The 21,271-nt window shown below is 40.9% G+C and overlaps 2 protein-coding genes across 6 annotated transcripts in view; one reads left to right on the top strand and one right to left on the bottom strand.

Moving 5' to 3' along the window:
- LOC139686330 (peroxisomal leader peptide-processing protease-like) overlaps nt 1-21,271 on the top strand; it is a 516,420-nt gene that overhangs the window by 174,510 nt on the left and 320,639 nt on the right. The gene's annotated exons all lie outside the window — the stretch shown is intronic.
- The window catches only part of ITP (ion transport peptide), a 203,248-nt gene that overhangs the window by 29,053 nt on the left and 152,924 nt on the right, over nt 1-21,271 (bottom strand). For 2 of the 3 annotated variants that reach the window (XM_071583500.1, XM_071583498.1), the window contains exon 1: nt 792-1,448. The exons of the other annotated variant lie outside the window; for it this stretch is intronic. The gene's annotated coding sequence lies outside the window, so the exon portion shown is untranslated. Of the gene's footprint in view, nt 1-791; nt 1,449-21,271 lie in introns of those variants that run through there. 3 annotated transcript variants of the gene reach the window in all.

Below are 21,271 nucleotides of genomic sequence, written 5' to 3'. Positions count from 1 at the left end.
GTGCATATTCGCCGAAGGCTATTTTCTATTTCCGTTTCAACAAGGATGTTATACCGTTAAAGTCATAGAGCTCGTGTGTTTATCTCTCAAATATCCCGTGGAAATGCGCCCACCCTTTTGAAATCCCCACCCGATAAACTTTTGATTCCGAGAAAAAAGCGCTCCTTCCCGCCGAGCGCTGACCGGGGCATGCATCTCTCCCTCTTTCTTCGCATCGTGGTGTCTAAGGAATCGCCACAACCGCTCCTGCCGTACCTTCACGTTGTGTCAGATTGAGATTAAAAAGTAATGGGGTGAGCGTCTCGTCCTCCACGGTCCACACCGCTCATTCCTGGTCCTTCCGCAATATAAGTTTTCGTTAACCTCCGCGAAAAGAAGGAGCTAATTGGATTTCCAAAGGTTTGTAGATGCTTTTGTGACGTATCTTTGGTAAAATCCCCGTAGCGGTTAAAATAGTGTGACAGTTAAAACTGAAATCATAACGGTTCATTTCACTGGCTAAAGTTTTTAGTCAAAGCAAAGTAAGCGTTCATCCCCGCTCCATGTTTTCAAGTGACGTCGAAGCTTAAGTTTCAGAATAGCAAAACATCACTTTTGCGAAGTATTTGCCACCCACATGGCTATTAGGGGTTTTAATTAACCTTCGCGCCCTACGCACTTCCGCGTCCCACCTTTGGGAGTCGAGACTCACAGTTGGGGGACCACTGAACTAGCGTGATTCGCGCCGCGGAATGCCACACATCCCATGCAGTGCATGCGTCTGCCTTTCGGCCCGGAGTCACTCAACTCACCGTGTGCAAACGGAGACCTCGCTGCTGCGTGGTTCCTCCCGCCGCTAGACCCGTCTCTTTATTCCGCCCGTCGAGGATTCTCTGCCCTCGGTCTACTTCGACTCTCTTGGCTCCTTTAACCCGTGTGCGTGCACAAGGGAACGTGTTTTTTTAATGTTTCTCCACGAGAGCGGCAGCAGAACCGCCTGAATCGCCTGCCGACGAAAAACAACACAACCGCCGAAGAAAGGGTCTGCGCCTCTGGTGGGTAGTAGTACTCTTTTCGGAATGAGAAATAATTTCTCTTCTCCGGCCGTGCTCTCTCCGTCCGTGGTGCGCAGGTTCGAGCGCTCCGCGCGGTAAACACCTCCCGTGTCTCGGCAAACAGTCCTCCACACTCGAGAGAGTCGATGCCCAGCGGTCAGCCGGCTCGAGGTCCTCCCCCGATCGCAGTTCACACTACTACTTCACACGCTCGTCGATGGCCTCTTTCTCGAGTCCTTCCAGCGGATAAGACTCGGAATTGCGTCCGCGGGAATCAGGCGTGCGCCTCTCTCTCGTTCTCTCTGTGTATTTATATAAGTTGTACTCTCCTCTCGCGGCGTAAGTGAAAAAGTCGTGCTATTTCTCTTGCGCTGTTCGCTTCAAGTCACTCGTGCAGTGGACTGGTGGCGAACTGTGGAGTCCTCGCCGGTTTTTGTTGAGAAGACACGCCCCGGGAATCGGACCAATCGGGTAGTCGACTGCGTTATAAAAGAAGCAAAAAAAAAAGTTTCCCTCCTTGCCCAGTCCCGTCTCCATCCCTCCCTCCCTCTCCCCCCTCCAGCCTCCACTCCCCCTCCCCTCCTCCCTCTCTCCCCTCCCCCGCGTCCTCCCTCACTCCCGTTCAGTTTCACGTCTGCCCTTCCCATCCCACCGCCATCTTCTCTCCTCCTCATCCCTCCTTGCCTTCCCTCCTCCCCACTTCTCCTCCTCCTCCCTCTCTCTCTCTCTCTCTCTCTCTCTCTATCTCTCCTCTCCCTTTCTCTGTCTCCCCCACTACTACGTTTCCTCAACCTCCCAGCCCGTTGCGTCATCGCCAACTCAGCCTCCTCCCCCACCTGCCCTTTCCATCCCCCTCTCTCACTCTCTCTATCCCTCCCATCCCTTCATGCCTCTCTCTCTTCTCCCATCCTTCCTCACTCACTTCAATCCTCTTCATCGAGCCACTTCTACTGAAGCACGCATGCATAACACTCGTACGCTCGCACACCCACACATGAGCGCACACACACACATGTGCACGTAGCCGTCTTTTTCCCTAGCACGACACGTAAAACTTTTCCGCTGCCCCACACCCTTCATTTACCATTCCTGGTTTTTCGAGGTTAAAGCGGGGGTGGTGATTTACCAGTGCGGTTCAATTTTTCCCATCTCCCACCCTCAAATCCCCTCCCTCCACTTTTCCTACTCCTTTTTCCTTCCCGATCCGAGGGGTTCTCAGGGGGATTTCCTCCCTTGTCCCTAGTCGTGCCAGCGCCTGAGTGGTTTTCAGCGAACCAAAGAGAGGGAGAGAGACGGAGAGAGGTAACCATTTTCGCGCAGGCGAGCGGTAAGAGCCTCTCGCTCTCCCTCCATCCTTCGTCCCGCGCGGTCCGGCAGCCCCCGCACCTTTGACGTCACCCCTCCGGTTCGCGGTCTTTCCCTCTGCCTTCCGCGGATTTGGACCGTCACCCACGGAGGCTGGAGCCGACCGGAATTGCCCGACGACGACGACGGAGGGAGGCGTGGACGCTCCATAGGGCGAGCGATCGCTCACTCGGACCATCGGTTTGGCCGCGTTTCTGGAAGATCGTTCAAAGTTCGCTATTGTCGGATAGGGCTATGGGATATCCCTGGGATTGTCAGTAGAATCTTCAGCATACCCGCTCATGTGGATGACCGATTAAAGATTATTAAAATAGAGGAATGGGCTCAATGATCAGCCTATTCTATATTCCTTTCTATATTATTAATTTACGGCAGTAAAATAAATGCCTTTTAGAGGTATTCGAAGCCAGGAAGAAAGTATTTATCGGGATCAGCTTTTGGCATTTGTCATCATTCACTTCCCTTACCATAATAATGTATCTGTTTGTTTCGTAGATTTCGTGAAGGCTTTCAAACGTATCAACTGGGTATAATTGATGAATGCAATGAAGAATACGAGTGTAAACTGTATAGGGGTAGGAGACATCCGAAATCTGTACATTTCTGAGACTGTACAGCTGTGGGTAGAGGGTGGACAGTCAGCATGTGCATGTACAAGATAGGACTGTCCACTATCAACCGTGTTTCGCAACTTTTGCAAAAGAAAAAATGCTAAGAGATGTATGAGGAGGGCTGGGGATAGGAATGAACGTTGATGGGGACTGATCATCAGGTTTGCTGATGACCAAGCTGCGATTAGCCACCTACCCAAGGAATTGTAGTTGTTGCTGAGGGAATTACAGAATGAGATTGATAGGTATGCCATGAGAATCAACAAGAATAAAACGTAAGCACTGAGGTTCTACGAAAATAGGAAGGCTAAGATGTACGATGCATTAAATTTTGGAGCATACGTATAGCAAGTAGAACAGATCGCCTATTTAGGATGTACCATTGAAGAAGATGAACAAAGTAATATCGACAGTAAACATACGTTAGATACAAAACTTTTACTTAGAGAAGGAAATCAATAGCAAGGAGTGAGGATGTGGAGAGAAGACTAGCGAAATCTATAACTCGGAGCGTAGTTTTCTATGGCTCGGTAACCGCTATCCTTAAGGCAAGAGGATAAGCATGGATTGGAGGTTTTCGAGATGCGGGTGGGGTGAAGAATGAATAACATATTATGTACGGAAAGGAAAACGAATGAACAAGTTCTAGGCATGGTAGGGGACGAGAGAGGAGTTGGTTTGGAAAAATTGTGTCACAGGGAATGTTCGCAAACTAGGCACGCGCCATAAAATAACTTTTAACTAAATTTTAGCCAATAGTGGAGATGTTAATAAAAAATGGCAATATTTCCTACGAACAGTTGTTATGCAATTCAGTATTTGAGTATAAAATATTATCGTATGCCTGCGAGGTAAGCTGCTAGTGAGACCCGCACTAAAATAAAATACGGAAGAAGAAGAGGAAGGATGAACATTGAAGACGATTTTAGGTGTATGAGCAAGTAACACCACGTTATGTTGGTATTTTAAAGCAATGTAGGACAATGCAACAATTTCAGAGTGCAAAAATCATTCGCCTTGACTGGGATCCGAACTTTCTTTGGAACAGTTTCTTTGGAATTTGGCAATGTAGGAGTTTGGGTCTCGACTCCGACTTAGCGCGGTGAACAAATCAGTTGCCATGAGGCGGGAAAGAACCTCGTGAAGTGGCAGATATTTTCCCTTTGTAATGCTTGAAATCGACGCTTATATGTATGGTAAAAAAAGCGCGTAAAACGGTGATTTCTCTCTTCATACGGATGCGTGTGACTTGGCGAGAGACGATTTTCTTCTGTGGCATACGGGAGTGAGCGTGTCTCTCTCTCTCCGGTTGCCGAGGTCTGTGCATTGGCAGCAGACGCTACGTTTGTGCATGGCGTCCGTGCTTCACTTTTGTCGAGGGATGGGAGGAGAAGTTAGACTATTGCAACTCGAGAGAGCTTTCGCGGAAGAATTAAAGGCGATGGAATTCGAATACTGTTCACACCTTCGGAAGTACAAACTTTACATGCTGGAAGGTGGCAAGCTAATGAGTTATTCGCGAGGATTTGAAGAGTGGTGTGAGTCGGGGGCAAGCACCACCACGGGGGTGGATTGCGCGAGATATCGGCGCTCGCCGGGAAATATCCTTCCGTCGACCGATCGAGCAACAGGTGGTTTTGAGGTCGCGGGCTCCCGCAGTCCAACGGAGTTTGTGAATTTAATTGGCGCAAGCTCCTAAAAATCATTAGTCTCGAGTCGTGAGCACAATCCTAAGACAACTGCTGAATCTTCGCAATGTTTCTTCTCTTCAGTTCTTCAGTAATTGAATTGCTTTTTGCCGTAACGCTTCGCGAATTGCCTCCTTAGTTCAATTATGCACATTTAATGATCATCTGTAATGGAACGAAGAAGCCATCATAAAGGTTGTTATTTATTGCAAATTAGATACGCTCTCCTTACTTCTCCGGGTGTTGTGAGATCGTGTTTATCAATATATCCATTTAGCAGCAGAGTTGAATGAGGGGAAAGATTGAAGACCATGTTTTTCATTCGTCGTTTCAAACTCCCCGGTTGCGTTCCCTGTCTTTCATAGAAAATCGTGTAATATCCTTCCAAACCGAGTAAATGGGATTAATTTTTTAGGGAACGGAGGAAGTAATATCAGGTCAGTTTGTCCCCTGGTTTTCAAAGTGCTATAGCGGTTTGGGGACTCACTGCGCAGATAATATTGTGTTGATGGGAGATTATTTATGCATGTAGAGTTGTGGTCGAATATAAGCACCCTGGTTTAAGAGGGTGAACTATTTGTTTAACGATTTGCAATCCTCCCATTGAATATTTACGTTTAGTCCGTTAGCTCATGGAAGAGATCTTTGAAACTTGCAGTGAAACCGGAAAGTTTAATGGACCAGTGCTAGTTCTAAGACAGTCCCCTGATTTCGAAATCCCTTAAAGAGATAATTTCTGTAAAACTGCGCATTTACCCATTGTGTCCGAAATATACCTCTAGAGTGAGTGTCTGGAAGCTTTTTGGTCATTGGGATGAATGATAAGCTAATGTTTTTCTTTTTATAACTGGAAAGATTTTGTTATTCTTGACGGAATCATAGTTCCTTTTCTTTAACGAATTGCTTTTTATAATATGAAATGTAATGTGTTCAATTAATACGTATACATACATATATTCCTTGGATGATAGGACTTCATTTTTTTTAAGTTGAAAGTAAGGTTAGTGCAGAGTTGATACTGAGTCTTTTATCCGTAAGTTATGCTCTCTCTCTCTTCGCTAATATTGAATTATATTTAGCTTCGCTCTGAACGCTGTCATTGCGACCTAAGTTTTGAGTAACGGCAGTAGTACATCGCCGTGATGCTGCAGGTTATGAGCAATATTATTCCAAATGTTTAGCAATATTACACGATGAGAAGATCGTTGTTAATTATTATGGAATGTTCCGTGCATCCTCATTATCGAACTAAAAATATATTCTAATCCAACCAAAATGTTACCCCGGTTATTGTGAATGAGATCATTGCTGTCACGCTGACTGCATTCCAATGTGAGTAATCATGCACTACATTCCTACGAATTTCAATGGTGACAGACTCAATTTCCCACAATGCTAAACTTATGTATTTTATGTTACCTCTGAAAGGTACGTATTAAGGAATTGAAACATTACCTGTGGAAAAGCTTCTTTGGAACACTATCTTTTCTCTTCACCACACGTTTGAATTTAAGATAAAGCGAATTGTAGTCATTCATTCATTCATTCTGGTGCGAATGCTTTAAAAATGTCCTCGCCTTGTTCATATTCATGCGTATATTGCTGTAATTACTGTTCAAGCTTCAACATTTTACTGATTCCCTTTCTTCTGTTCCTATTTTTCTTCGAATTTTAGATTAATTTTTAATTTAATTTTCATCGTCTTCGTACGATGGGAGCAGGCACTGCTAAAGTATTAAAAAATGAGGTGACTGAATGAGAATATTTGTATGTGATCTCCAATAAGCCACTTGATGTCTTGGTTAAATTTGAGAAGTATATGACAATATATGTTCATTTGTTTAGTTTTATTTTATAAGAAGAACTTGTTTGATAGTATTTTAAACTTAGTATGGAAAATTTTAGTTTTTATTTGTTTTCCTGCTGATTTCTCCGAGCTTGAATAGTTTGAATTTGTATGGTATCGGAACTCCTCCTCGCTTCCTTGGTCGGACGAACAAAGCAAATATTCTAATTGTGAAAACATTTACTGAACAAATATCCATGCTGTCCCAGAACACGAAGCTGTCTAATGGAAGCGATTTATTCGTTGGTGCTAATTTTGGTAAAACTCGGCGTTCTGTAAACTTTTGACATACGTAAATGATATGAGTAATATTTGGACCTCCATAATATGCATATGAGAAACGAGATTTCTTAACCCGAAATGCCATTCTGATTCACCACTTGAATAAGGTGGGAACCCCATGATTTGCTTACAAATGTACTGTAATTTTAAGATAAATAAGGCTCAGAAAAATGTCGGTTGTGCATTGGACTATTTTTGTTTTGAGAAACACAAAACCTACTACTCCATGGGTATACAGAGATAAGGGGTCTCCCCTCAAGCAAGCATCTGCATCATTAGTCCTCCGTTGCCCGCATGTGCGGTTTTTGGTCCTTGCCCCATCTTGATAAAGCTCTAACTATATGTGAAATGAGGGTGCTATCATGAGATGTTACTATCGGTAACGCAGTCAGCTTCTTCTGACTGCCTTACTTTTCTATCGTCTTGTATTCCCACGCCACATTTGAGCACCAATCACATTTCCCTTCTTCTCTGTGATTTATTTTTCCTTGCTTGTTTCATGATTGTGTCTAAAAATTTTACGTTTCTCTTCCTTCTTCCTTATTAAATTATTCCGGTATGATTGATCCAGTAATTTCTATTACCCGTATTGATGAACCATTTAATGAGGCTTCGGCGAGCGTTAACTCATTAGTTCAGGAGACGCTTCATCAGTTGAAGTTGTAGCTGACGAAAGATGAATAGCACAGGGGGTTTTAGGACCACTGCTGTGTCAGCCATATTTTATTCTAAATATTTTAAGTAAAAGTGAAGTTCGGCTAAAGATTTGCTATCTTTCATTGAATTTTGATGAAAAGAAAATCTCGCCTGATGTTTTCGACCTATGAGAATGAGTAGAATGAGAATTTTCGTGTTTCTCTGAATGTTACGTATTCAGTTGCATAGTCCACTCTTGTTTCTCTTCACAATGCAGAATATGGGTGCCTTTCCAGTGGAAAAATAAATACTAACTGCCATTGTGGAGGTAAGGAGGAGAATTTTGTAAACTTCATAGAAGTGAGAGATGATTAGAGAAAGAATGGGACGTGGCTTTGTGGCTAGATAACGGAGAAGAGCAACTTTTCCAAAGGATTATATTAGAAGATAAAAGCTGATATATTTTTAAGCGTATTAAATTTTTCCAAAGGATCCATTTTTGAAGTAAAATTATTTCAGGTGCTATCCAGAACATTCTTGCCAAGCGTAATTAGAAATATGTAAATGGGTATTTTTTGCTATTTTTAGATGTTGAAATTATAGGAATCGCTCTATTCTAACGGATTTCAATGGGATAGTCACTCAATTTTTTTGCTGTAAGCTACGCAATTACTTTCGGCATTTATTTCGAGTCATACATTGCAATGTTAAGTTTAAGTCGTACTTAATTTTTTTCACCCGTGAGACAAACGATCTTCCGTAAGAGATCTGTAATCCTTCGCCAAGTCTTTTTGGGGTTTGGCCCGTTAATCCCAAGTTAACCCCGCGAACATTCCATGTGGAAGCCATTGGTAGCCTAGACCTTAAGAGGTCATGCACGTGCAGATAGTGCATACTCTCTGAACGGTAACCAGTTAGCCGAAGAATGAGTTCTACGATTGCTTCCCACGAGTGCTTAACTGAAGGCAGTTGGCAGTAACGTCACATGCAGTAGTCTAAATAAGTCGTCTTCATACTATATATTCTTTCGGTGATGGAAGGAGCGAAACATTGGACAGCGGACAGCAGCTATTGGACATTTCAGTAGGCAATTTCAGCGTTGTGGTATCGCCTGTACAATTAACGCTTAGATTTATATGAAATAAATTTCATGCTTGAGTTATGTTGGCCAATAAATTCAGACCGTGATTGAATTTCAGGTTTGTTAAAGTGTTGGAAAATTGCACGATCAATGGATAGCCTAAAATTAAAAGAAATAAACCATTACTCTTAGTTAAGCATCATGTTAAAATTCTTTCTAGTGTGTTGGTTCAAAATAAAGCCTGCATTACCTATTATTTTCTGAAGACTCAAAGAAGTGATCCTAAGCAAACTGAGTTAAAAATAAAATATTTATGAAGTGCAATCAAAGGAGAAGGTTCCAACAAAATGAAAAATGCATATTCTCAGAGTAATGCTCGTAAGCACCTGTAATATACTAACACCGAATAGAAGTTTTTCGCATGCCGGACGAGTATTTTTTTTGCATGTCGCATGTACTATACAGTCGGGTGAGTTTCCTGTTATTCTCGACATATTTTCGGCATAGTTGTTAACTAAATTACTGGGAACTCAAATATTTACATGAAAGTTAATGATGATTTTGGAATTTTAATATCGTAAAAGAAATTTGAAGTTTATTCAGTGAGAATATTTCTGGCTCCAGATATCCCGGAGACACCCAGTGAAAAGAGGTCGCATGTGGCAACTCCATAATAGTTAAACTTTAAGGGATTGGGATCACGTTCCTAACCCAAGCCGTGGATTGCATTTACATCATAGACGTACATATATCTGAATATGTTTATCTCAGAGACATGTGAAGAAGCACGAATCGTCCTAAGGAATTAGGATTAGTTTCATCATACCAAAAATGTCGGTTATAGAACGGTGTATTTGTTATTCGCGTAACGGTGTCTCTATAACGACTGTCATGGATTCTAAAAAGAGTCGTAAAATATTTAATGTTTATTATTTTTTTTGTGTCTGTAGTTGTCCGCTCCAAATCTGCTGACGATGGAAATCTTTTCATCGTGCCTCTCATCTGTGAAAAAGCGTATATTTTGGGACGTGTGGCGCTCAAGATTGATAAAATTTGCTTATCGGCCAAATCTGTTCGAGTTTCATTCCTCGGAAACCGTTTTATCTCCTTCGTGGAATGCTTCCCGTTTAGGATTTTTCCCGTTCATACCGGTTGGAGGCTGATCAGAAGTATCTTGAGGCAGCTGGTCAGTAATGTAGGGCAGTTGCGTTTTCCTTGTGTACTGTAATGGTTTTCTCTTTTTTATTCTTGAAAAAAAACCCTAATTCGATGCCGTAGCGGAACTTTTGCATTTAATTAGTGTGTGGCATTGGTGTTTAGAAACGTTATTACGAAGAAAGAGTTCAAGTCAGTTACGGAAGTTGTTTTAAAATTGCTGAGGATTAAAGAAACCATGCATTAACTTTGTGAAAGGAGCTGTTGTTAACGTGCGCGTACCTGATGTCATTCGAAGGCGTGCCTCGTTGAAATCCCCGGGCCCTTTCATTCTCCTCCTCCCTCCTCAGGAGGAGGCCATGGCTGAGTTAACAAGTAAGGGCGGCCGTATCGACGGCATTCGGGCGGAATCCATCGGCTCGCGAAAATTTTCGTCCACTGTCAAACTCATTTTTCAGTATTCATTGTGATAAACCATAGGATAACAAGGGCATTGAAGTTCACTCACGGACTGGTTCGAACCAAAAAAAGATTTAACAAATGCACGTCGTCTCGTTTTCCATATTTCTTAAAATCCTTGAAGCCGCGGACTTAATGCTTCTCACTAAAATTGTTCCCATGTATGGAAGAACGATTCCGGCATTTTGCTATTCATATAACAGTACATCACTCGAGTTATACCGTGTATTTACAAGTCTCGCTCTGTGTTAATGTTTGTGCTGCACATGGGAAACTGGTGTGAAGAAGTGCAAGACGACGTGACACGTGGAAGATTTGATGAAGCCTTGAGAACTGGGTGAGAAATCATTCCAAAGAACATCGCTCAAAATACAGTACCACTCGGTAGGCAAGAGATGAAAACTTCACATTAAGTAAAGGAAAAGGAAGTTAAAGGAAGACCAGGGGAATATTTACCACGGAAAAGGACCGAAAAAAAGAAAGTTATTGCATGGAGATGCTGGATGTAGATAGACAATCCATGAGTGATATCTGTAGTTGATGCTGCAGGAATATATTTTTGGACGGCCAAGAAAATGATGCAATCCCCTCGAAAGTTATTGAAGTACGCTTAAGTGATTACCCCGAGCAGATTATGTAAAGTCATTATTAACTATTATACAACTGGAAAATTTCTAGTGGAGATCGCTAGAAGAAATCAAGAGTTTTTCCTCTGGAAGTTCTTCCGCTTCGACTCAGTTTCAGTAAAACTTGTCTCCAGACATAAATAAAATATATGCAGGCAAATGTGTTTAGTGCACATGCTTCAAAAATGTTGACTTTATTCAATTATAAGGAGGTGAAGCAAGATGATACGAAAATCCTTAGAATAAAACACATCCCGCTTTTGAACATGTAGAAGCACGAGAGAAACCCTGAGGATAATGTGGCACGGGAGATAAGTTAAATTTTATTTCCATCATCGACTGGAGGAATTATTTCAGTGTTGACTGTCGTCGATTGATCACTATCCTGGAGGAAAGAGTTTTGAATGTGGCCGAAGAGAAGTTGTCAGCGCATCCGAAGAGCGGTCGGCAGCGGTTCAATTTGCATGCAGAACTTGAATAACCGAATTAAATAATTGAATACCACCACCACATACTTCTTCATAATGTTCAGTATTTGTGTATAAAACGTGGATTAAACTAATTCATGATTTTATCCTGGAGAGCAATGTTTATTCTACGCCTCGTGAATGGCCTAAGATGAAGAGGAAAGAAGTTCTGACGGGCAAGGAAGGTCTGTGCACCTCGATGAAAATGTTATGAAGCGCTACCTGAACATAAAGGAAATAATGTTTTATTGAGAATGTTGATAAATTTCATTTATAAGGTGATGAAGTTAGAAGATATAAAATGGCATAGGACTGGAGGAAGAGAACCTTTGGGAATGGAATAATTAGTAGTAACAGAATAAACAATGAAAGATATTACATAAGGGTGGAGTACAGCTGACGAATAATTCCGCCAGAACATTAGTCTAGTGACAGCTAGCAAAAGAAGTGGAGGTAAGGAGATAACGGATTTGCAAATCGGGCTCTCCTGTGGTAGAGAGGCGTAGGCAATACCTGCCGCAGAAAAGAAAAGATTAGAGGAAATGTAGTTGGCCTTTCCATGAAGGCTGCTAAAGATTAAATGGACTGAATGAATCCCCAAATAAGAGGATCTACGAAGAGTTGGGGAAAAGAGAAAGTTTTAGAAGACCTCATTAGAAGCGACAAACTTATCCAGCATATTCTAGGGCATACTAATCCTTTCAAAGAAAATAATGGGAAGAATTAAAGTGTTAAAGCTCGAATAGAAAATACTTCAAGAAAATGATGATATGATGAGAAGGTAGGGAATTTTGTGATAATGAAGCATCCTAAGAAGAGGACTGAGATGAGAAACCAATGCCATGGTTAATTACTGATGGTGACCCGACTTGGCCAAATCCTGATTGCGTCCATTCCGTCAAACCCGATTAATTGCCTCTCTTTCCTTGCTTATTTTCTCTATCGTTTATTTATTCATGCTATATGCATTTTATGCGACGAAATTTAACAACATTTTACGCTTACATACCGTTCTCAAACATATTTAATGTTAATATGCTCGTGAATAGCCTCTCGGCCAGCATACTATGACATGAAAATTGATCACGTGAAAGTGGGAAGTTTGTCTCCCATCGGACTTCTCTGTAAACGTAAATTCAGGGATACCTAGGTAACCAGTTCACAATTCGCTTGCAAATGAATGCATTAAGAACCTTTGCTATAAAAGGAAGGCTTAATTCCAAAAGTCTGAAGCAGCTTTCCGGTGAGCCGCGAGTAGCGGAAGGGTGAAAACGTCATACTATAGCCGTTGGATACTCAGGAATCTCATAATGACTAAAAACTATCGCAGCTCAAGTTCCCGCCAGCCAATGAATGTAAATATGACTTAAGTTTTCACCTTTCCCCGATTCTCAGTGTTCTGGTGACTACCTATATTTTTTTGGAGTTGCTAGTGCCTGAATGAAAAATGGAGCAATGCATGTAGTCATGTTAAGAATTTTTCAATTGCGCGGATGCATACTGGGTTATGGTAACGGCTTCGGTGATGTCGCGGTAGTATTTCGCTTGAGGTTTTACGACTTCATTTGTACGAGTATTATTTAATCTTATTAAATCGATCCTCTCTTTTTCGAAATCAGAAGATTGTAATGGCGCACTGCTCATCATCGTTGCATGCTATCTTTACCTAAGTACGCGAAGTTTCATCTCGAGATGGTGAAATGATGCCTTTATATTACACCCGGTGATTTTTGTTACACCATCTGATTCATTTATGTGGAAGAACCCGGAGAGTTATACTGCATTAATATGCTGCTAGATTTTGTAAGACCTGTGACAATTATACCTGTATCTTCTACTTTCGGTTGTCATCATGACATCGCTATAAAGATGTTGCGTTATAAATTTCCGCTAATTTTGTACCTCTGTGGGATGACTCCAATCAGTACAAATCAAAATGTTAGTGTACTTCACGGAAAAGTGCTTATTTGTTTTTTAATGAGATCTCCACGCTGGGGTATTGGAATGCTCTAGCATGAAACCCTGGCTCTGTTCCCATTCGGAGTGATCTTTACTTTTTAGCCATAACCCTAAATTGGACTAAATTGCATCTATTGTTTTGATATCTAATGCATATAAATTAGAGACTTGTATTTTCTAAAATATTGCTTACTTTGAAAACTGACTCAACTCTTTCTTTCCAAAAAATAAATTGAATGCTTTTTTCTTTGTCAGTATCCCTTTTGGCTTATTCCTTGGCTCATAATTTTTGGTAATATTACTCTTTTCTTCGGTCCATAGAAGTAAAACGCATTACTCGATTGAGAAAGGTGGATACAATAAGATGGAAGCAATAAGAATTATTGGTGTGTAATAGTGGCCGTCTGTTGAACTAAAAATATGCCATCATTAATTGTATAAATTAATGCCTTTTAACGTGAACAAGATGAATAAAAAATAAACCAGTTATTTATTTAGTTCCACTTATTTCACTTCTAGTGTTCTAAATGCTCTTCAGTATCTTGGTAAATGTTATTTTGCCATGTCCTGTGATTGCCTGGCATTTGAGAGGTTTGAATTTTCGGAGTGAAAGAATTCGGTTCGTATGTTCAGTAATTTATTTTCTTCGGTGGCATCCGTCCAGGATTCTCACATCAATATAGAGCTCGGATTAAAATAAAAATTACTTCCCTCCCGCTCCAAGTTTCAGTTGTCTGAGGTCATCGTCTCGCGGGCGTCTCTGCGTTATTGGCAGAGTGACAGATGTCTTGAAAGAGACGTATGACCCTCGCTTGATCTATTCGCACACGTGGGACACGGAGTAAATAAAGAAGAGATTCCTTTGACCATGAATACGTATATAGGGGCGTGTATCATAACTGACAGCCCGATGCTCCACGCAGCGCTCACCGTGTCCCATGCCCAGCCATTCACCTCCGTCCTCGCTTGATGTCAGTTATTCGTCGCTAAAGCGTCGCTGACATCATGGCTTCCTTAGCCAATGCATTGATTAAGCTCTCTGGGGAATGCGAGCCCAGCGTCAGGTCTTTCATTTTTTTAATGTGTTCCCTGTGACCGATGGAATTGGGACGAGATGCCTAGCGTCAGGTCTCTTTCTTTATTTTTTGAGGGTCAATGGATGTCTCGTTGCTTCGATTTTATGCCACGACAATCCGCGCGGTCACCACTCAAATCTCCTCCACTCCTGGCCCCTTGTGTCTCGACTCTTGTTGATGTTTTGGGATGTGAGATTTATTTTTTTTAATTAATATTTTTTTCAGGTTAACCAGTCAATTATTTCAGGCATGCGCCTATTTATTGGCCTTTGCCGAATGTAATACTGCCGATGTCAAGATTCTATCTAATTCGATTATAATATCTGAAATGAAGTTGATATACAACTACATAATATCGAGTATACTTTTGGCGTTTCTATTCTTTTGGAAGTTACAAATGTGGTAGTCTTGATATCTATGGTCGGGTCTTTATTCAAGCTGTTCAAATATTTGTAATTATAAATGCTAAATGTGCTAAAAACAGTTTTGTTGTCCTTTTAGTTTGTTGAATTGACAATCTGCCTGACTGTAGCCATATGATCAGAATTCAGTTTTGGGTTTATGTGGCTACGAATTTTCAGTGCTGTTGAAATGAAATGGGCATTATTTAATTTCGAGTTCTAATTTTCAGGCTTTAAATTCATTATGGCTGGTGTCCTAGCTCAACCCCTACTGCACTCTTTCGGCGGCTTGCAGAGGAGGGGTGCTACGTTACGTATTTTGTAGATGTGGATGTAGATTAGTGATCTTAGACTCAATGAATTAATTATCAGGCTCTAGCAGTCGCGAACAGTAAAAACGATACATGGACCTTTGAAAATTTTTCAAAATATCAGAATTGCTTGCTATTGGTATCGGATACCGGCTGCAGGGTTTTCATTGCTCCAGTAATTATTATGTTTTGAATACCATTTCAAAATCTCTGCTTTACTTCGAGAGAGTTTTTATTATTTTAAATAAATAGAGTCAAATAAACATAGCCGAAAAGGAGGTTATTTTGAATTTAAATGAGGTGTAAATTAGGGAATGGGTCAGTGAGAAGCCTGCAAGATTCATGCATGACACAATACAGCGAAATATGTGTTTTTGTAAATGGATTATGCATGTTGCTTCTTCTCAGGTTTCGCCACTTTAGAGCTAAGGTCGATTCCTTGCCCAGGCAAAAAGATTAAATTTACTTTTCTGAACGGAATACTGAATCTATCAAAATGTAATGCAGAGACGGATAAAAGTATGAATTTAATCATTCTTTGCACAATTAGCAGGTTTTTATAGCTAAAGGAACGTAGTTATTTTGTTTATTGAACTGACGTACTGAACAACAGAAAAAAGCTAGCAGGATAATTGCATAAATGAAATGGCACTGCAATAAAAATATTGCGTTCGAGGTAGGCATGAAAATGTGTTCCTTAAAAAGCAGTGACGTCTAAGAGTAGCCACTATGACAGAAAAGAATGATTATTACCAGCATATACACAAAAGAGCTTCTCCTCACTGAGCTGTGCATTCTTCTTCATACTACTATTCTTAGCATGGCTCGCAATGCATTCAGTTTCTTTCCATAAACCGTTCTAATGCTACGCTTCATCCAGGATAGTTCATTCCTGCTCGAACAATTGTTTCATGGAAAAATGAGGATACTGTAACTTCCAGTTGCTACTCGGTATTTTGGACAAATGCCTTTAATCATCAAAATGTTGTTCCTTGTACAGGTATCATATGTAAATTTTCCTTAAGAATATTTTAAGAAGCGTCATTATTTTCGGAAATAATTATGTTTTTAAATGTTCGAATTTTTGTCCAATACTCCGGGAATAGGACATGAAGCCAAGTGTTCCTATTTTTAAAGTTATCCAAAATATTCTTGCTTTTTGCCGTGGTGGCTTTTCCATTCTTTCTGAACTCGTGAAGTGGGATTGGTAAAAGTCTCCCATTGACCAATTACCTGTTTTCAATGCTCATCTCTTTCCTTTTTCTAAGTTTCGCAATTTGCAGAATGTTCGTCATTGCACTTAATTCCGCGTATACCTACCTAATGACGATAGGGGACGGATCTCATCAAGTCTGCATTTTTTTAGAGGACTGATGTGTTTACTGATAATATGTTGCTCATCACCATTTCCCTGCGTTAGCCGAGCACATCTCAAGTTAATTTACCTCTTTCAAACATTCCATTCTCTGGGGACTCAGCATTGTCATTTAGTCCCTTTTGTCTGGCCTCGGTTCACGAAACAGCCGCGTGACGCTCTCCAGGATTAAGTCCAACGGAAAATTATCAGGGAATTCCCTGTCTCTCGACTTTTTAGATTAATTCATCACGCATGTCCTTGAGCTTGCCTCTCACCTTAGTAACCTTGGCCTCGACCTCTTTGAGACTGTTACAGTAAAATATTGCTGTGCAATTTGTGGAAAATCGTCTTTGTAGTGCCATTTGTCCTCTCCAATTAAATGATGAATGACATCATAAGGCGGGTTTTCATTTAATTACAAATGTGGTATTAAATAAGTCTTTTTTATCTTGTTACTGTCTGTTATTGCCGTATTTTAGTGATTACACTTAATATATATCTTTCTGAAATCTGTTTCAGAAAACATTAAACATTAAATGTGTATTTCAGTGTACATTTTAGATTCATAATAGAATAAAAGTTCGGTATCTAGTTTCCTCTAAATATTACCAGTCCATTTTCAATCAAGCCAGAATTTTATTTTCGCTTTTTTGAGAATCTTGAATTACTTATAAGTCTGAATTACTTAAAAGATTCTGCGCATGGTATTACGGAATGAAGGCTAGGGATTTTTTATTTTAAAACAATTTGGCACATTAAGGTTAGAATCCCCTCGTGTAAACACATAAAAAGTCAGCCATGATATGAAAATTCAGACTTTATCTAGGGCAACTTGTGGGAACTTAGAAACGTATGACACTTTCCTAATTTTTTATTTCAGTGAAAAACGGAACGGGATCTCGCAATTGAATATATGGGAAAAGACATCTCCGCGGATCGGAGGAAAAGAGTTAAAATAACATTGTGTTTTCTGGAAGGTTGCAGAAAATTATGTGGAATCCTCCAGAGAGCTTCGCTGTACATGAAATCGGACCTCGATCCCACATAACGCAAATGCCTATAAATTGCCTATATGATGATTGCCTGCAAATTATATTGCCTAAAATAAAATAATTCATAAATTGCTTATAAACCACCATTGAGTATATTCTGTGATACCTGATCAACTGACCAAGTAAAAAGGTTAATATTTCTAGGCTCTATAGTCATATGATATTACTGAAGCTTTTCATCATAATTCTTTGCTCAACTGCTGTCAATTATGGTAGTACCTCAGTGATAATGATTCTGAACCTATCATCTTTCTTGGTAGGTTCTGTTCGTCCTGGATTAGCATCTACTTTTACTGCTTAAGCGGGCACTATTTAAGAGTGAAGTACATTTACTGCTGTGATTAGAATTCGCACTCGGGCTTGTATTGGTATCGCTGTTCGATTGTCTAGTTCTAATGATCGGGTTATTCCTAACTCTAATTCATAAGTTTGGATTATGTGCGAGTCGAATTCAATCTGATTGAAGTTTGAATATTCATAACTTCAGTATCATTAATGTTTTGACTGTAATAGATGATTTTATTACGTTATCTATTAAGTATAAAAGTCATAGGGATGGTATAGCAATTATGATTAATACAAATCCTGGTAGAACTGTCAGGCATTTTCTATTTTTGGTTATTGAAAAGATTTCAATTTGTTTACTTATTTCAAGTTGATGAAAATATTAAATATCACGATGGCGTTATTTTAAGTGTACAGGGTTCGTCCGGAAAATAAGTGTACTGAGCTCAGGAAAAAAAAATTATTACACTTTTACATATCTTAAGCTAATATTCCTCAAAATAGGACCCTTGTGAGTCGATACACTTGTTCCAGCGGCGTTCCCATTCCTGGAACGCTCCCGCGAAGGCATCATCGGGAACCTCTCGAAGACACGTCGTCACGGCCTCTTTGACGGCGTCCAAAGTCCCGTATCGCGTTCCTTTCAAACTCCTCTTTATCTTCGAGAACAGAAATAAGTCCGGTGGTGCCAAGTCCGGGCTGTAGGGCGGGTGCGGCAGCGTTGCCACGCCGTGCTTGGCCAAGAAGTCCGACACGACAAGCGCGGTGTGAGACGGCGCATTGTCGTGATGCAGCCGCCAGATGTTTTTGATCGCTGGCCGGACGCGGGCGACTCGTTTTCGAAGCCTGTCGAGCACTTGGACGTAAAATGCAGCATTTACAGTTTGTCGTTCAGGCACAAATTCGTAGTGGACGACTCCCCTTTTGTCAAAAAAGACAATCAAATCAGTACACTTATTTTCCGGACGAACCCTGTAATCTAGAAATCTTTATTTTGAATTTTTAATGTTTTAAATTCATAGCCATTGTGTAAACTTATTGGCATCTGCTGCACTGCGTGTATTGTAACACATTACATTCGTTATTATGTAATTGACCTTTTTTAAAGCTCTGTTCTAAAATATTGATTCCCATTGCAATGAATTGATTGTTCTTTTGTTTAAACCCCTTCGGCCATTGATCTTTGCGTTAGGTAATTTTTTTCAAAAGCCAAAACCAAATTAATTTAATTATTGATGTACCTCTAAATTCGCACGCCTGCGTCCGGCATTTGTTTATACTGATTCTGAATGGACGTCTTTCCAAGTTTCTAGGCCTGTCCGATTTGGAATGAAATGTTAGATAACTATCTGCCGGTCACAAGGTACGTGCGGTGACGGATTCCTAGACAGCGTATGAATATCCCCCGTGTGGATTGCGGTGGCCTGTGACGTTTCCGCCGATGACCACGCAGGACGCTCTGTGAACACCCAGTCGAGATACGCGCATCGGGGGAACGCTGGGCGGTGGGGCTCCTCGTCGGCATACCCCCGTCCCCGTCCAATATTTGCATTGTTTTCTAAGACGGAGAGATTTCGCAGAGCCTCCCCAGGGCCTTGGAGAGCACGCAGATCTTCCGCGAACACCGTAATCCTTTCAACGCTCTAACACCTCAACAACTCCCACTCTCTCTTCCTTGGTACACAAGTGTTTTGGAAGCTGCATTTTGTTTCGGATCATGGCATTTCCTCTTCGGCTTCGTTTTACTCCGAAATGCTCCTCGCCCTCCTCATCATCCCTTCTCCAAAAATCCGAGCCTTCTCCTCAAGGATTTCCGGTGGGGGCCCCAGTGACGGGGAATTCCTAGGCATCCTCCTCCCCCGAACTGTCGACCTTGCCTCTAACACTTATTGTTTTCATACCTTTCGTCATCGGAATCGCCTTCTCCCCTTGCTCCTTCGTGCGCCATTATCATAGACTCGTGCAATATTTTGCAGTTGGGGCAACACTCTTTCACTTGATACGCAGATTGAACCAAGAAATGCGGGAATCAGTCGTGAGAAATTCATTCCCCTCTTCTCCCATTCGTTCCTTCTCATTCATCAGGTGGGGATTGAATGTATTGAAGAGAAAATGTATTTTTAAAGCAATTTAGTAATAGATTTAGTTGTGTGACTGCGTTGGGAATTACTCCCAGACCGAAAGTGAAATTTTGGATCAAAAGTCTTGCATAAATTAGAAACAGGTCTCTTTTTGTGTTGAAATGTATTACTAAACCCATTGCACTACAGCAGGAGGGACCATGAAAATATCATTAACTAAACCGTATTAAAAGATTTTTTTACTATTCCACAGATTTTATTTTTAAGATAAAACGGGTTTCACCGAATTACGGCATCATCAGGTACCGTCAAGTCGATGAAACGCTTTGTACCTTAAAAATAAAGTCTGTACAAAAGTGCAAAAAATCTTTTGATATGGATATCAAATACTTCCATAAAGTGAAGCCTGAAACCGTTCTGTAACTAAAAACCAAGGAACCGAAATGCTTCAGAAACAGTTTTTCCCAAAAAGGGTAATGGAGTAATTGTTAGCAAAATTAATCATGAAAAAATGTTATACCAGTTCGTGGTCTTTATTTCTTCTAACTCATATTGCTATTATCTCATCTTCCATATGAAGATTAGTTCAAATTTACAATCAGGTCCACTCTAGCGCAAGTATAGCTGTTTGTAAGACGTTCCGTCATTTGATTTGTATAAAGTTACAATCCTGAATCTTTGATTAATATTTTATTTGGATCTTGTTTAACTGGCATGGAATTACCCTCTGACACACATCATAGCGATTACTGGCAGGACACCATGAAATTCTAGTCGATGGAAGTTATTACTTCCACAGATAACCGGAAAACACTATGCGAGGAATGGAATCTTTTGTGCTTCGTGTGACTGTTCATGGGGATATTTCTTCTGAATAGCCATTCGTGGATGCTATAGGTGGCTTTACTTTGTTTATTCATCCTCCCTCGCGGTAAAATTCTTATTTGACTTACAAGCCGGCGGTGTAGGTTTTCCATCTCCTCCGCCCCCACATTCAAGCTTTCGCTTTTGGCGCCATTTCGCCTCTCCCCCTCCCTCTAGTCTCCTCGACAACGTGCTAGCACGTCAGGATGCCATTGTCATCTGTCATTCAATCTCACTGGACGCCTGCGTCACCATGACGTGAAATTTCAATGCCACACTAGTGGAAAGCTCGTTTCTTCGGTTTTCAGCTCTATGAGAATTTGAATTGCTCGATTGAAAGATAAACTCTTGGAAATCCAAGGATCATGTTCGCCGTGGTTAATTATTCTCCATTTTGTACGTAATGCCAATTGTTCCGACACATCCGATGATTAGATTAACTGGATTCAAAATAAATATGAAAAAGATATGTATGCGAGAGGACTTAGGTCTTCCACTGTGGAATTGAATTGTTCCTGTCAACCTGAAGATGACGCTGAGCGTCGAAACCTAGGTCGTGAATAAATATTTTATGTGGAAAAACCAAGTGTTTCTTTTGCAATATGTATCGTTTCCACAAAGTGACGCCTGAAGTT

This window comes from Hetaerina americana, unplaced genomic scaffold (genome assembly GCF_022747635.1).
Source record: "Hetaerina americana unplaced genomic scaffold, ioHetAmer1.1.p SCAF_14, whole genome shotgun sequence".
Lineage (NCBI taxonomy): Eukaryota > Metazoa > Arthropoda > Insecta > Odonata > Calopterygidae > Hetaerina > Hetaerina americana.
This window is presented reverse-complemented; position numbering and strand designations above follow the sequence as displayed.